We start from the raw sequence: 17,546 nt of genomic DNA on the forward strand, positions 1-17,546 counted from the left end.
GTTTGAGGGCCGAAAAGAGGCGAGACAATAGGGAGGTTGGAGAAGGGAAAAAAGCGAAAGGGCCTAGAGGAACCACCACGGTGAAGTTGGAGTGGACTGGAATAAGCAGATTATGAAGTTTCACAACGCAATAACATCGATTGTTCACTCGATTATATGATGAACGAGTTGTATCATTTAAAACAGATCGACTATTTATATAAATATATTTGTGTTTGAAATTCAGTGAAAGATTTATTCCAAAAAGAAGCGTATCTTCCTAATGTAATGTATTATCCCAGTTGTTTATGTAATTGATTATATCTATTTATTTATTCCACCTATAAGTTTTACACTTTATATTAATATTTACTCGATCTGGCCAATAACACCGAGGGCGTTCATCTCCTAGATACCGATGCCGACTAAAGCGGACACCTTGTAAGAAGGTACAATCCGCCAATCAAAATCACCCACCAGTTCCTCTACAGTTATTAAGCTGCTTGACAAACGGATATACATTTTACACTCCAATAATCTTATGGAAGCACTTGATCATGATTGGATATTAAGGAAAGTTCATCGAGTTTCATAATTAAATCAGACACCATGGACGAAGATTTATATAACTCAAACACAGCAAGACAAGCAGCTGCCAAAACAGAATTCGAAAAATAAAATCTTTTTCAAGCTTATGAACAACAGCGTCTTTGGCCTGAAAGCGAATCAATATTAAGATCGTCAATAACTTGGAACGTCATAATAAGCTTGTAGCATCTGATGATTTTGTAAGTATGAAAATATTAAATAAAATTTTATAACCATTCAACGAAGAAAGACAAACTTGAAGTTAAACAAGCCAGTTTATGTCAGTATGGCAGTACTTGAGATGTCAAAGTGGCTAATCTACCAGTTTCATTAAGATTTTATTACGGTTAAGTGGTCCGATGCAGAGTTGTTATTTACAGATATTGACTTGCTTATGTACAAGATAGAATCTGATGATATTTATCACGAGTTTTACCATAGCTGAGAATTGTTTGATCTTTCAGATTACCCCCCCGACACACACACAAAATAATAAAGGATTTCCTGTGATGATAATAAAAACTTACTAAGAAAATTTAAGGATGAGATAATTTTTGTTCCTATCGTTGAGTTCATCAGATTACGGAATAAAATTTACTGTCTGAAACTAGCTGATAATAAAGTTAAAAAAAACAATCTAAGGGAATCAAAAGAAATGTTGTCGGTAAGGTGATAGGATTCGATAATTACAAAGCAGTGTTAGACGGATTTTCTAGTAATGTTGAGATGATAAAACTGAGACTGGTGTTATCATAAAATCTGGTCTGTGTAATTTTGATGATAAAAGATAACTGCTCTGTTGTGATCAAAACAATTGCAATAGGATATACAATGTTTGACTTTAGCAAGGTGGAATTTTAAGATTGGTTATTACAGTAAATTTTATGTTAATGTTAGGTAAAGTAAAATTTTGTGTGAAATAATATAATAAAAATCGCAGTAGTCTTATTAAGTGGGCGTTTCTAAGTCAAACCCTATTTTGTATGACCATGATGATAATTCAATGACAGGTCCTCACGTGGTAAATTGATAATAAAATTGACGCTGTTGCCTCAAGAAGTTGTTTTCGCATTTGTTTAGACTAACATGGGGGAGGGGTCTGGGAAAGGGTAAGAATCATGCTGTCATCGTAATACAAAATAGGGTTTTGGCTAAGAAACCCCACTGAATAAGAATAATCAAGTCGTCTACCCCACATGATTATCATCTGGCAGGTGTGCCTCATTGCAACTTTGTCAGGTTTGGCATGGACTAGCATGCACTCATGAATGATGTGAGGCTAATGTCACATGGGTTAAAGCATTTGAACAAGATCTGTAACAAAGAAAACGAAAAAATACGGATGCTAAACATAAACTACAGAACAGAGGTTATCAAGCTGGTATGCAGACCACTGGTGGTCGATGAGCTCCAGTCAAAAAGATCTGTGGAAAGGTTTACAATAATTAGCGAACAGTAAAATCATCATTAAGAAAGATTGTTATGTGGAATACTGAGACCTTCAGCAATATTCAGGCGGTTTGTGGAGAAAAAGTCTGAGAACCACTGCTGTAGTGAAATTAAGTCATAAAGGTCTTATATGCATCCAGTACCGAAAATATCAGTAACGGGTGTGAATTTTGTTAGAAAATGCTTTTACATACCTTTAAAAGGTGATTATTCAATTTATCTGGATGTTCATATATCTGTGTAAATTTGGAAAAACATTTATTTAAACGCGTGGAAAAATAACATATAGCAAAAGTCAATGTTAAAGAACGTGGACATTTTTGAAGAAGGTCAACCTAAAGTATGAAGGTAAAATCAGCAGATATATAATGATTCAAGCAAAGAATAAATGCAAATGGTTAATGATCGGTTCCTCAGTTCCTTGTAACAAAGCATGCGTATATGAATACTGTGGATATCACATGCAAAGCGAATAGGGAATCTATGACCAAAATTGGGTTTGAAGTGTGGTGTTGGGATTAGAGGAGAAATGCAGTTGAATCTTCGATGTACTGGTAAAAAAATACAGAAAGCTGAAACGATATTATAATAAAAAAATTAAGGCCAATGAATCTCCCATAAAAAAGAACGCTGAAGTCTATCTAGCCAATTTTCTAAATAATTATTTAGACAAACAATATTATATATATATATAAGGAATTTGTTCAGTATCCCATCAAAAACAAATGATGAGGATTCTCGAGATAATGTAATTAGGAACTGTCAATTAAAAAAAAAACAGTTGGTTCTATCATTAATACTGGGTGACTCGTATTCAATACAGAAGAGGGATAACATTTATCGTTGTCATAAATTCGTGCACGAGCGTTTTCATTGACTGATAACAAAAATGGACTCGTGATCGATCACATTGATTCAGATCCGAAAGATAATTGTGGAAATAATTTACTAGCTGTTACACAAAGTCAGAATTGCAAATTTAGAAATACTGGTAAGCATGATAAACGCGCAAAAGTTGTTAAATCTCTGGATATGAAGACTGGCGAAGAACAAATTTCCATCGACAAATGCCGTTGGTAAATATTTTGATATTCACGCGGGCCTGTTACAATACGTCGCAAATAATATAACCAAATCAGTATAAACAAAAAACAACATCTCAGCATTTCACACAGCAAGAATCGTGAATGGAGAATACTCTATCAAGCAAAGTTATCTCCGGTAAGCAGTTACCCCGCTTGTAACTGCGCAATATTATATGACTGCCGTGATTATTTTATTGTGTCATCGTAACTGTTATATTCAGTAACTTAACTGTCTTTGTGACAATTAGATGTCAGTGGAGCGGTGTAATTTGTAGCAGTGCAAATTAGTAGAAGTCTGTGTACATCTTTTAACTTTGTCCCTGATAAATTCAGAAAAACAAGAAGCATGACTCAACTGTGTGCAATACGGCTAAGTTATTTTTAGATATCTAGGTAATATAGCTGTTCAGACCTGCATAAACTTTAATTCTCAATGACATCCGGCAGTAATGTATGTGCGATTATTAAATGCCGCTATTTTATACGACGCGTTTGGAAATTGAAAAAAAGCCACGCTGCAGTTTACAACAATTATGATTTATTCAGTATAATGATCACTTATAGGAATCCAGTATATGTAATTTCATAATTTCTAAAACATATCCGCAAGGAGGTCCGTGGTGCGGTGTTAGCGTGACGGATTCTCATACTCGAGGTCTGGTGTTCCAATCCTATGATTGACAAATGTCGACGTTGGCATTTTTTTTTGCAATTTTGCATTAAAAAGTGGGGGCCCAAACCATTTGCTGGAAGCACAACATTTAAAAGCACATGCTCTAAGATTAACTTGTGTATATTTGAATGCCGCACAATTTGCTCGAAGCTCAACATTAAAAAGTACACCCTCCCACCATGTCACCACTTGGTCACATGGTGGTTGATCTTTTGTATTCCGGCGCCCCGAGTGGCCAAGTGGTCTAAAGCGCTCTCCGTTATGGATCATTGCCATCTCACCTCTGTCTGCGTGGGTTCGAGTCTCGGATTCGGCTAATGTGGGTATGTGAGAAAGCTTGCCAGTAGCTTCTCGTGGGTCGGTGGTTCTTTCCGGAGTTTTCATCAATTTTATGAAATTGGTTGATAATCTGAAACATTATGGACAATATACCCATCAAATCTGTGAAATTAACCAAGAATATGAAATAATTTAACGAACGACATTTTGAAATCTAAAAGATAAAATCGTAAACGAATTTGACAAAAAATATGATCTGAAGAAATTAACCTTGTTTTATTTTTTATTCTGAATTAGATTATAATATTGTTTTAAACTTATCAAATTCAATACAAGAATGTGCATAATTTAGAACTCTGATTTCTATCGCACACAATCGTAATAATATGTCCTCGCTGCAGCTCATTTAACTGTTCTCGCGGAAACAAAAATCCTTCATATCCATATTCATCAATAATTATATTAACAGTACATTTCTCTGTGCGTGGGAGTGTCAATATTGGTCTAACGGCACTTTCGAGTACCTCCTTGATGTATACAAAAACTATCGTATGTTGGTACATATATAATTACCACATAAATGTTTGTTGAGTTCATAGACTCAGAAACAGATTTTATAAAATCCTCTACAAACACACATACAGATTAATATTTTAAAACTTCATTCTTAAATCAAGCAATTATCCATGTTGATCAGTAAGTTTGAAATGTATCCGTGATAACAGCGGATTATGACATCGCCAAAAAACTGGATTAACGGGTTCTAACACAATCAATAATCCATGGGTAATTGAGTTGTGAATGTATATAAAATGTATCCCTGCTGGGGCTGACTGGATTTTTCAAGTTCAACTTGATAACTTCCATCAATTACATCACATACAAGGTTGACTGCAATTGTTGAGGTAATATTAACAACACCTGGCAAAATATGACGACCTCTACCTAATGGATCATTATTGTGTTTGAGAATATTCTTCGGATGGTTTATTTTTCTCCATGATTTTAGCACTTTGGGAAAATATTCGTCATTGACATTAATAACTGATTTTGTTAAATCATCGGTGTTAAATTCTGGTATTATAAAATTTTGTAACTGTTCTTCATTTATTTTGCAGTGGCTAAAAAATATTGTGTTGTTTTGTAAAAAAAAGAATCTTATATTAACATTTACAAAACTGGCGTCAAAAGTTACTGTTTAAATAATTAGTTTATTAACAAATTTGAGATTGATGAAATCTGGTTTAGGTCTTGTATTGTTTCAATAATCTGTTATTTTATATCATTGTTATAATGCTGTGATAAAGAGGAAAAAAAGATTTTGCCGATCACCAAGTACACGTGTGTGTTCAGTATTAATCAGACCAGAATACAATTTAATATTTTTTTTCATTAACTTTATTCTGATCATATATTTGTTTTTGTACCACAGGAAGTTTCTCACCAGTACGCAAAATAAAATATTCTTTTTCGCCACTAAATCTCCATGGATGCTCTTTTCAGTATTCGGGAAGTTTTAAAAATATTCTCTTGTCCATGTCAAAGTCAACTCTTTTAGGTTCTCGTGGTCCCTCATATACCGGTGGAACTTCTGACCATCCTAACACGGATCTAATCGATGAATATATATTTATGGCATAATCTGGAGTTGATATTTATATAGCAGATGATAACGTTGGTTCGTGAACAGTGAGAGATATTTTGAATTCGTTTCCTATGATAGATTTGTTTCTGCGCTGGAACTCATCATTGATCTGTTCGATTTGATAACTGCCTGTAGGTATACTCACAAAATCAGGCTTATTTTTATATGCAAATACCAGCAAATTATTTGCTTGCAACCAACCAAATGGTTTTGATCTGATATTTGGCCAACTATGATACACTCGTAATTGTGCTAGTGCTATTTCTTTGGCTGGAATCGCACTTGGAAAGCTAACGGTAAAGTCGGGACTTGTTGAGCTTGCTGATAGGTGTATAATTGTGGTTTCAATGTTGTCGTATTAGCGATGATCTATTGTAGTAATTGTGGTGATCTGATCATTTGACGACATTATTATTATGTGTTAAATCGGAGGTCTAATATCCTTTTTCGTAGATTCTGAAAGTCATTGCCTCATGGTAAATCTTAATAATTTCTATGAATTCCTGATCTGATCTTATTCCATCACTGTGTATTTTATCAACTAGCACACGTGGATATTTTTTTTTTGCAATAATAATAAAATACCAGCAACACCGCTTAGAGCGGTGACACCAATTCCCATTGCTGCTAGCAATGCTGGTGCTATCACGCATTGCTGCTACCAACGCGCCGATAACCGTTACTGATCCAGTGATGACCGCAGATGCAGAGTATACAATTATATCAGTAACAACAACATGTCTGCATGATTTTTTTTTTTGGTTTTACTGTATACTCATCGATGATATTTTTCAGTTGGGTATACCACGAACACACTTGCTCGTATCTGAAATGTTGAACGTTGGTTGGGGAGTTCATTATATTTTAAGTAGGTGGCAGTTTAGCGACTAATTCAAGACACCAATAGCACAACACAGGGGTGCCTTTTTCTTCAGGTTCTGCCACAAATGTTACTTTGTCATTTGGATCTAGTAATACTAACAATACAGAAGGTCCAGATTGTTGAAGGCGGTGTAAAATTGGGGTAAATGCTGTAAAATTTGTATCTCTGATTACGGAGAACGTGTATATGCCAGTAACCTCAGTGCGATTTTTGATGGATTTATTGAGTGGTGACCATAATGCTGATCCAGACACTACTGTATATACTACACTGTCGGTGATCTTTTTGATTTTCGAGAGTTTAATACCAGTAAATGTTGGCTTTCCAAAGAAATCATCAATGATTCCATTGATTTTTTTGCGAAAATTCGCAAATGCGTTTATATGATTATAATATTCAGATCTAAATGTGGTCATTTCATTGTTGGTTGTCATTAACAATGTCTTCATCGGGATGCTGCTATTCTCAATGTATTTCTTTGTTGCAGTGTCATCATTTGCTTCTGGTTCTCTAAGACCAGTATTCTTATTATTAGCCATATTAAGAGAACCAGTCATTGTATCACCAGCGGTTAGTAAACGATCATCAATATCAGTTCTGATCATGTTGTTGTTGCTGTCTACATATCTTTTTGTTGCCACATCATCAACTGATTTTGGTTCTCTCACATTAATAATTGTATTTATGCGTCCAGTAATCTCTGAAACCTGCAGAATAATATCTGTCAATGGGATATTGCTTGTCTTTAATCATCATTGTTTAATCTGGTCCATATTTGCGAGACTTAAAAGATCAGTGAGTTCATTTTTGACCTCGTTAACTCATTCGGCCCCAGAGGTTTTTGTCGTTTTTGCCTGAAATGTGCGTGGGAAAGACATTTGGGGGAGGGGCTATTTCTGAATACATCACAATACATCGGCTTTCAACAGATTTTGCATGAGACTAATGCCTAGTTGTATTAGAAACATCATTTTCCATTGGTTATTTTGCTTGCGCATGAGCAGAAGGGTAAAAGTTGGAGTTTTTTTTTTATTTTTGCTTAATGGAGACATCATTTTCGTATAGAGACTGCAATTTATTCCAAATGCCCACCTTATCCTAGTTTTTGCAAAGGTTCACCTTTCTGTGTGCAGTTAAGACCGGTATGCCTTAGATCTGAGGCCAAAATGTCTAAAATCCAGACCAAAAAAAAAATCGCATTTCGATCTCGAGCGAATTTTGGGTGAGAAAAAAAAATCGGGTCCAAAAAATGAGGTTTTTCTCTCTGTATTTTGTAGTGCAACTAGAACTTCCAGATTATTTGATATCATTTAAAAGCTATGTCTGTCTGCTTTGTTTTAATAGCACCCACGTTGGTGTATCTTAAATGACCTTGATCCTGCAGAGCTTGGAAGTAGGGTACAGCCTCATCACGCCTACAGACGGGATCGGGGCTGAATCGGTTAAAGTTGTATATTTGGATAAGTCGCATTGCTAAATTTTACTCAAGCTAGAAGATCTTCTGTAAATATCTACCATTATATATTAACTAAGACCTGTTTAAAATGTTGGACAATGTGGTATACTCGTGCATGACTTTATGAGGTGATATTAGGGACTGTGACACAGTGTCGATAGCAGCAATTATTTCACGGCCACTTTGTGAGGTTCTATGTGACTCCCTGTTATGCGTTGGGGTGGGGTGCTCCCAATATTTATTACTGTGGAATTCCCACCCTGGCTCGTTTTTGTAGGAAGTGAAATTAGTGATAGAGAGAGGTAAAGCTCCGAGCCCCCAGTCAGCAATACCGACAATTAAATTAAGAACACAAAGGTGAAATCCAAAAGAATAACAATTTAATACAAATTAAACGATATTAATTTCTCAACCAATCTACTTCCTCTCGACCATGTGACAACCTATTTCATCACGTGATTTTAGTGTGAGATGGCTTTCCCCTGTTCTTGGTTTCTACTCATCTGAGTTTACTACGCGAATTGCTTTCCTCCTTTCGGCGTTCTCCGATTCTTCCTGTCCTCCTCCCCTTTTGTCTTCCTTTCTCCTCCTGCTTTTCTTTCTCTCTTTCCTTCAATGAGGCTTGTTCCCCGCCTAATTCTATTCTCTATTTCTCCTTCCGGCGTTCTCCACCTACTTCAATCCTGTCTCTCTGAGACTCGGGACTTGACTATTCTGTCCCCAAAAGCTTCCTACGAAAAACGCAAGGACGTTAGCATTTGTGTTAGCCATCTCGCTCACACTAAATCAACAATCAATTAATCATCAGATCAAGGTTATCTACATCTTTGGTCTCGCATTCGTGCACATCGAAAAACACACACGTTCTTACAGAAACAACGTTGCAATAAGAGCGGTATCCTACTTATCATAAAGAAATCACTGAATTGCGTCACATCAATATATATATTTCCTTAATCTCATTATTCTCGATAATATCACAATAATCCGACGCATTTCTGTACATTACACTCCCACAAGTGTACACAAATATTCAAATATTCTTATTATTTAAATTTACACACTGCAACCATTTCCAAAGTTACAATTTAATTCAACAGTTGCAAAATCTAGAATATCACATTAATGAATACACTAGTTTACTACGAAGTAACTAAATGGCTAATAACAATATTAATTCTGACGAGCCAGCAATCTACATAATCATAGCTCATTTCTCAAGTACGCATGTAAATTAAACAATCAAAGGTAATTCTACGTCCTAACGATTCTAGTAAGTAAATATACATACTGCACTTAATTACAATTACAATGCCGTAACATTCTGCAACAATCGAGCAAATAACTCACTGACCTTTACGAAGCTTTCTGTCCTTAGAATGTACTAAGAATTTTACCGCCAAATCACGAGTGGCTCCCTCGGAGTGAGTATATTCTGCTTTACCAGTACGACGACTTATGAATCACTAATTCGTTATTAGTTCAAATGACTGTTAAGTTCTGGTTCGAATTGATGGCCCCACCCTTCCTCAGTTCTGATTGGATATTAATTCTAACCCCAGTCGGTCCAACTTAACAGACGAGCCTCACGCCATCTGTCGCAGCGGGAAGATTTACAATAGCGTTGAGGGTCCTTTGTTCTTAGAACAAAGCTTCTAACATCTATATGCCAGTGTTAACACCTAACGGGTTGGGGGGGGGGGGGTCTTGTACAAACAAAATCGCTGTAACAGTGCAGGGTCGACATACTCATTGCGCTAACTCATTCCTGTGTTCCTAACTTACGTAATCGCGGGCAGGCAAACGTGACACACATATTGGCAGATCTGTTATTGTCTGTGTTGATAATGCTGAATACCAGATTGCAGGAATACTATGTATTCCAATGTTCACATATTTTAAAAATTCTTTTGGTGGTGCCAGTCCATAGAAATTGAAATGAACAATTCCACATGGATCAATTGCATATGCAACCCAATGAGTACCTTTTCCGGAGTATTTATCGAGATTAATGACACTGGTTTCCTGGATATTTTATTGCTTAGTAACTGATCATGCATAAAAACACCTCTGACGTTTTTTATATTTAATTGCTTAGCAGTATCGATTAAAACAAAATTGGACATAAGAAGAATCAACGAAGTGTCCTGGGGAGTCTTAGACCTTTTCCATACCATGAATGGGGTGTTCCTGGCAATCTTAGACATTTCCCTTTTGTCTGGAAGGGGGGCCCCGAGTGGCTGAGTGGTCTAAAGCGCTGTCCGTCACGGATCACTGCCATCTCACCTCTGTCTGCATGGGTACGAGTCCAAGGCTCGGCAAATGTGGATATGTGAGAAAGCTTGCCGGTAGCTTCTCGTGGGTCGGTGGTTCTTTCCGGGGTTTTCCCGGTTCTTCCTCCACCATTAATACTGGCCACCATGTATAGCCTATCTTGTGCTGAAAAATGGCGTTGAACCCTATAACAATAACAACAATAACAATTTTTCTGGAAGTTTTTTTTTGTTTTGTTTCTGTGACCTGTTGCTTTCTTTAATGCCATCCCAGCAGCAGTTCCAACAGCACCAAGTGCAGCTGCTTTTCCAACAGCTGGGGCTGCAGCAGCTATCACTGGTAAAGCTGCGAGAAGTGGAAATATACCACCCATCTAGATTGAGTCTTTAATGGCACCCACAAAAAGATTAAGTCGTACACCGGTCTTTGATCATTTGGCTTCAATGAAGTGCCAAAGTTGACGTTATGACAATGATAGTTTATTCATACCACCTTTGATTTGTTCTTTTTAGTGATATTTTTATTCCACAATTCCTTCTTGATACAGATTGTAGTTTTTTTAATCTGACCAGGAGTTAGAGTAATACTAACATGATAATATGACATTATAATATCATGAGTGATTTAATTACTTGTTTGGAAAACATTTACATGTTTTCTACTGGGGCATCAATAACTCTCATTCGTCCACCAACACCTTCAAGTTGCATAGTTTTATCTGAGAGTATAACAGTGATTGCTCTATAACCACCAGTGGGTAGTCGAGCTACATGAACTCGGAAGTGTATATCAATGACAGATTGCTGGAATAAATCTAAATGTTCAAACGAAAATAGATTGGATACAGCGTTGTGAAATCCTTCTGAGATATCTGCAAAGCTGAATCCACATTCTGATCATGCCCCATGAATGTCATCAGGCGATGATAAGCACGTGCAATATGATTTTGATCAAAATTTAACGAAACTTCTTAAGAAGGATCTTGATGTCCGTTAATCCTCAAAGCAACTTCACTAACCCCAAGCGTGTATAATACCACTGGATTTTGTTCCTGCAATTCTACTCTGGCATTCTCCTAAAATGCAATGAATATATGTTGTGGTGCTGAACTCCCTGTTGTGATGCTATCTGCCATGTGAATAACCCAGCATCATTACTTGAATACTGTCTGCAGTCATCATCAACCATAATAATATTGATTTATCGCCCTGACTCGTAGAAGAAACTAACCGTTGTTCTTCATCGATCAATGGAGTCATTACTGGCATCCACAGCAAAAGTTTTGTTAGTATTACTTTACTTGCATCAACTGCGTTGGGTTGCCAGATTGCATCACAGGGGTTCATTACAAAGAAAATTAGAAGTCTAACCTGTACTCCTAATTTTCATTGTAACGAACCCTTGTGGATCTATGTGCATCAAATCCTAAGTTGAAATCATCATTCATTGATGCAAATGCATCCCCAGCTGCATTCAGTCTCATGTTGCTGCTGTTGGGGTGGTCAGTGGTATCCTCATTACGGACCAGCTGACCTTGAGTAATCATCAGAATATCTTGTAAGGCCAAGTATCATGGCAACATCAACATTTTCGATACACGATTCAATATTTTTTCCATCAATCATGTATGTGGTGCTGTTAAATAATGCCATAACACCATTGTTAACAAAACCAGGTCGATCTAAAAGTCTGTACACTGTATCATCCGCCTTCAAAAGTCAACCTTCAATCTCAATGAATGTCTCAGCGGGTAAGAAATATCTACTTGTATCCTGAACTTGCAACTCAATTCTTCCTCATGCGTTAGGTACATGTGCATCATAAGAATAACACTGATAACAATGCATGGATTCATCTTCGAGAACTGGTGCATCCAAGTCAAATGCGGGATTGCATATATGTTTAAAGATTATTATATTTGCCAGCATCCAACACGAAGACCACTTCCTGCTATCAAACTAGCAGTCATATTTTTTCTATTTGTGACACGAGTACACCAGCCAACTCTGCTAGATTTTGATTTGCAGCTTGATTTATTATTTTACTGACATTTGCAGGCATAACTTCAGTGCTGGGTAATTTTACTGATTGCGGTTTTCGTCATATTAATCATTCAAGTCTATCCTTGATTGCTGAGAATGCTTTACTAGCAACATCACCAACACCTTTTTCATGAACAGCATTAATATCTTTCATTCCCAGATGCTTTGCAATCAGTATTGCTGTTGAAGCTATCCTTCCAAATAAACCCTGAACAACATCACCAAGTCCATCACTGTAGATCACTTTGTATGTTGGTAATTGTGAATTTATCACCCTGACCATTACAGGTCCACGTTGAGCATTATGTATGATCATCGTATTTTATTCATTGTATCTAACTGCATACCTCAATCACTGTGTTAATCATCAATGAGGAACCGATAAACATTAATGTCCATGATACCGCCTATAAATAATCTTTGACAAATAGCAGCTGCTTCAGATTTCTGGGGAATTATTACTGTCTCGTTTTCTGCCAATGAAATTTACAGTCGTTCGACATCGGCAAGGATGTTATTAGGACATATAGTAATAAGACCACTTCCCCTGTTACCTGTACCAAGACCACTTATAGTTGCTTCTTCATCCTCAGGTGGGCTGAATGGCAAAACTCCAGGTAAGGATGCACTTTTTGCTTCATTGACTTGTTTCTCAAATTCTGCACATTCATGCTTATATTCACCAGTGATTCTAGGTATACCATGAGACTTTCGAAATATAAAAAGAACCCAATTTTTTCCTGAAACACTGGCAGTATTTAGATCTAATAATCTATCACGATCTGGATATCCTGTTGCAGCAGCCATTACATCATTTTCTCGAAGTAGTCTACAACCTTCTTCAGTAAATCGGACTGGTGGTTTTGGTTTTGGAGTAACAAGATCCCTTACAATGCCGACCTCCTAAAAAACTTTGTCAATACCCTCAAGTATTTGTTGTATTTCTTCTTGTAATTGTAGTTGAACTGCAATTATTTAAGCTGAAAATTCTTGTAGTATCTTTTTTGTTTTTTTTAGTTGTTTCTGCTATTTTTCCAGTTGCTTTAGCAGTTTGTTTCATGGGAAGAAGATCTTTGCTAACCTCTGTAACTCCTTCAGTAGCCTTCGTAACTGGTTTAAATAACTGTTCTGCACCTTCTGCAAATTCCACCTGAGACACCTGACACGATTGTAATTTTTGTTTGACAGAATCATGGATTGGAATATATTTCTTAATTGCCTCTAGTCTTTCTCAAGCTAGTCTAGCTGTGTGAGATTCCATTATTGATATGATAATGATTTAGTTACACCACACAACAGCAGCAGGGAGGGTAACAAATATTGTGTCCAGGTAAGTAAACAAACACGCATAAAAATGTGAAAACACAAATGTCAAAAATAAAGTAACAAAATGAGCTGACCCAATTAGAGAAATCTCGGTCAGTTAGAGGTGTCGGTTTGACGTTATTGACCTTGTATTTTCATTTTTTGTAGGAAGCTTTATTTTCGCAAAAGGACTCTTCTAAACTTTGTAGGGTTCACTCTCTCTGTGCTGCTGTAAAGATGTGATCCAGAATGGCAGATTAAATGTCACATGCTGTGCTGCCTAAATGAAATCTATGCCAGTTGAAAAACAATTGTATTACTGTATATTGTGATGTTCAGACCCATGATGTCCTTTTCTTGCCCCAGTTTAGTACCTGGCCACCATAGCAAAGTCCATAGTGATGTAAAATTTTGTCTGGAAGTTTCTTCATGACAGTTAAATGCAGAGCATTTAATGATCAGGATTGAAAAGACATAAAAAAAATTACAGCACAGTACAATACCATACTATGCAGTACAACACATTGGCACAATACAAATACAATACTAAACAGTATAGTAAAATACCATACTGTACAGGCCCGGCCCTAGGATGTGCAGGGTCCAAGGCAGCAAGTGATGAGCAGGGCCCCACCCAAAAAAATGCAATTGCGGAGTTGATTTCCTGAAAACGCAGGGCCCAAGGCTGTTGCCTCATTCACCTTGGCCTAGGGCCGGGCCTGGTACCATACAATACATTAGTACAGTACAAATGCAATACTATACAATACATTTATATAAGATGAAGGTTTGAATCTTGCCATCGGATCAGCCAAGGTCAGCACCACTGGTGTGTCTTGGGGCACTGAACTTCACCCCAATATCCTCAGCACCCAGTAACCTACTTGTGTTGCTTTACCATAAAACACCAACCCCAACCAAAGTGAGTAGGATTTTCATTCAGAATGATGGAATATCCTAGAGTCCAATAAATATATATGTATTTTTTTCACATATTAAGATACACCAAGAAAGTATTCTTAACAATATTTATCAGTACATTGGAATGTATATGTTTGCTTGCCATTATGCAGATTTTGGTCATAAACTGGGAATTAAAAAGTCTGAATAGCAGTTAGGCAGCTATCTACAGTTCTGTTAACTGTTTATACAGCGACCATCTTTTGTCCAACTTTTCCCATTTACAGTTTCTATAAGTATTATATTTTTCCACACTGAAATTAAAATCAACACTCTTTTTGAAGTGATACAGAGTTGGCCTGTTGCATGTGTGTGTGTGTGTGTGTGTGTATATATATATATATATATATATATATATATATATATATATATATATATATATATATATATAATCATTCAGTTCAGTTCATCATATGATCTATTTGAGTGTGATCTCTACGTTGAATGATAATATCTATTTTTAAAATTCCAAATTATGAATGTTACAACACTTACTATTATCCATTGTAGGGTGCCATTTAAAAAACTCTTTGTTACTCAACAATCCCAAAATATTTGAGATACTGTCTCTGCATGCAACATACAAAAACAACAGGGCTTGTTTGGAATAATGTTAATTCTTTTGAGAATTACATTGATAACAAAAATTCTGTGTAATATTTTAAAATGCAACCATCTAAGGTTTGGACATTTGTAGTTTTATATGGTAGTAAGAAACATGACTGCCAATCTTTTTCTTTTAACTTACCAAGTTCAAAATCACTCTTCCTTCTTGAAGTTGGTATTTTATTGTTTCCTATAAATTTTTCATATTTATCCTTTTTTATTTTTAATAATAGCATACACACCGGTTATTCTAGAAAGCTGTTGTAAATTGGAGCTACAATAGATTCTAAATTTACTGTTATATGACTTTATCGCTATGAGTAATTTTTCAAAATCTATGGAATTAATGTAAGTAGAAAACTTAGTTTTAAAAAATATCAAAATCTATCCAGGAACCATCTGCATTGACAAAATCATTCACAAATCTAATGCCTTTCTAAAACCATAGTTTATAATAGACACTTTTTGCATCTATTGTAATATAAGGATTTAACCATATCTGTTTCTAAAACTTGTTTGGTTTTGACCAATTTGAATGCCTTAGTTAGTTACAAAAATGCTTCAAAAACCTGTGGCCTAGAAAGGATTGAGATCCTTTTTTATTGAGTTAATAAAATCTATCCCAAATAAAAATAAATTATCACTATTTGATGCTGAAAAATGTAAACAAATTTTTCTGTTTAGACTGCTCAGATAACATTCTTCTAAGCCATGTAAGTTTCAAAGCATTCACAAAATTAAATACATTAATCATATTTAATCCTCCCTCATAATTGTCCTTCACAAGATTTCATTAATTAATCCTGTTCTTTGATTCACACCATAATAACTCATGAAAGAGTGTATAGCTCACTAAGAACTTGCATAGATGGATTTGGTAAAGACATTAAAAGATGATTGATTCTGGAGTTAGTTAACTATTCTTAATAGTATCTTTCCAAATTGTGTTAAAAACCTTTGATTCCACTGAATTAGTAGGTTTAAATTACTCAAATTTTTTATGGATAATCAACAGATGTAAATGTTTTCAAATAAGTTGAAAACACCTAAAAAAAAACCCAATCATAATACATTCCCAATTAAGTTTATATTTCAGACAATTCATGTTACTGTCATTACTCCACCTGATCCAAACCATCTTCGTTTTTTTCAGTATTTATACTCAAGTCAGAAAATTTTGAATATTAATATAAAAGATGCAAAGCAGACATCATAGATTTCTCTGAACCATGAAGAGTAAGTGACCTATCAGCAAAGTAATAAAGAATGTATGTTATGTCACTTATATTCATTTCACCTAATATCCTTATATTTCTTATCACAAGATAAAAATATATGGGGAGAGACAGTGTCCCCCTGTCTGCACCCTCTTTCAATATGAAACCAACTGGAAACATTTCCATTAATAATTACAGAAGATTTTTATGTTTTAATAGTAAAGTTATATCCATATTTCTTATTGATTCTTTATCATTTCTATATTAGTATTAAATTTTATAACAACAGTTAATCAAATACTCAAGATGAGTAAATGTGCATATATGATGACATTTACATTTTTTTTACAGGCTTTACCATCCCATAGCATATCACTCCATAAAATCCATGAACTTGCATTACAGTGAGGATCCAAAATTCATTGTGAAATACAAGTGTACAATGTCTATTTAATAAATACATCTTACTGTGATCAATATATATTGGTCAGTCAGTAACATATATTTTTTAAATAGACAGTCTACATAAAATTAAAAACTAGTCCACAATGACAGTAGGTGAAAACAATAAAGTAACAAGTGTTGCAGTGCAATGCTATAATATCACATTTTACAAATAACGTTTGGAGTAATTGTTTGTACTTTAACTATTACAAGTGATGAGAAACACACAAGATAATAACTTGAAATGGCAAGTTTCAGGCCTGGATGAATGCTCATATTGTTTGCCAGGTGAGAGCTGGGAAGATGACCAAGCACAAAACTGGAATAACCAGAAGTATATGAGTACCTCATTAATACACAAGGTGAGTGATTCTGTAAAGAAAATAGCTATCAAATAATCAAATAAAAAGACAGATTAGTAGATATATGATTTTGTGATTATATTATGAAATGCTTTAGACTTGGGAGGGTGTGTACTTGCAAAATTGTATGCAGGTGTGCGGTATGGACATAAATTAAGCTGTAACGTTCGTATTTTTCCCTAGTAAAACATAAATAAAGTCCTAAATTTAACAATTAGCAGCAATTATTGTAATTAGCAGTGGATTACATTTGTTACTGTTGCATCCTTTTATCATGTTACAAATAGGTTGAAAATAAC

The sequence above is a fragment of the Sinohyriopsis cumingii genome, chromosome 4 (assembly GCF_028554795.1).
Source record: "Sinohyriopsis cumingii isolate HCF-2022 chromosome 4, ASM2855479v2, whole genome shotgun sequence".
Taxonomy (NCBI): Eukaryota; Metazoa; Mollusca; class Bivalvia; order Unionida; family Unionidae; genus Sinohyriopsis; species Sinohyriopsis cumingii.